Genomic DNA, 434 nt, shown 5'->3' with positions numbered 1-434 from the left:
CCCGGGGGAGCCATTTCTGTCCCGTTGGGGTTGTGCAGGGCTGGCGCAGGCTGCCCAGGGCAGTGGTGGAGTCCCCATCCCTGGAGGGGTTTCCTAGCCATGTGGAGGTGGTGCTGAGGGACTGGGGCCAGTGGGGACCTGGCAGTGCTGGGGAATGGGGGGACTCGAGGAGATCAAAGGGCTTTTCCAGCCCAGAACTCCTCAGTGATTCTGTGCGATGGTGACAGAGGGGCTGTGCTGTCCTGCTGGGGTGGGACGCAGGAGAAGTTCCATCCTTGGTTCGCTCAAAGCCTGTTGGCGATCCCTGACAAGGATGAAACCCCTCGTGAGCTGCTGGCACACGCAGATCTGCCTGCTCATGTCGGGGGTGGCCTCCGGCGGCCCACAGCCCCTGCTTGGGCACAGGCTCCCTTGCCAGCCCATCCCCCAGGCTG

At 64.5% G+C, this 434-nt stretch overlaps 1 protein-coding gene across 1 annotated transcript in view; it reads left to right on the top strand.

The window, feature by feature from the left end:
• The window catches only part of LOC104493004 (ras-specific guanine nucleotide-releasing factor 1-like), a gene marked incomplete at both ends in the record, with an annotated part of 9,494 nt that overhangs the window by 2,132 nt on the left and 6,928 nt on the right, over positions 1 to 434 (top strand). The window lies entirely within an intron of this gene.

Source organism: Buceros rhinoceros, unplaced genomic scaffold (assembly GCF_000710305.1).
Source record: "Buceros rhinoceros silvestris isolate BGI_N320 unplaced genomic scaffold, ASM71030v1 scaffold27244, whole genome shotgun sequence".
NCBI classification, from domain to species: Eukaryota; Metazoa; Chordata; class Aves; order Bucerotiformes; family Bucerotidae; genus Buceros; species Buceros rhinoceros.
Note: the sequence above shows the minus strand (reverse complement) of the source record. Positions and strands in the feature narration are given on the sequence as shown.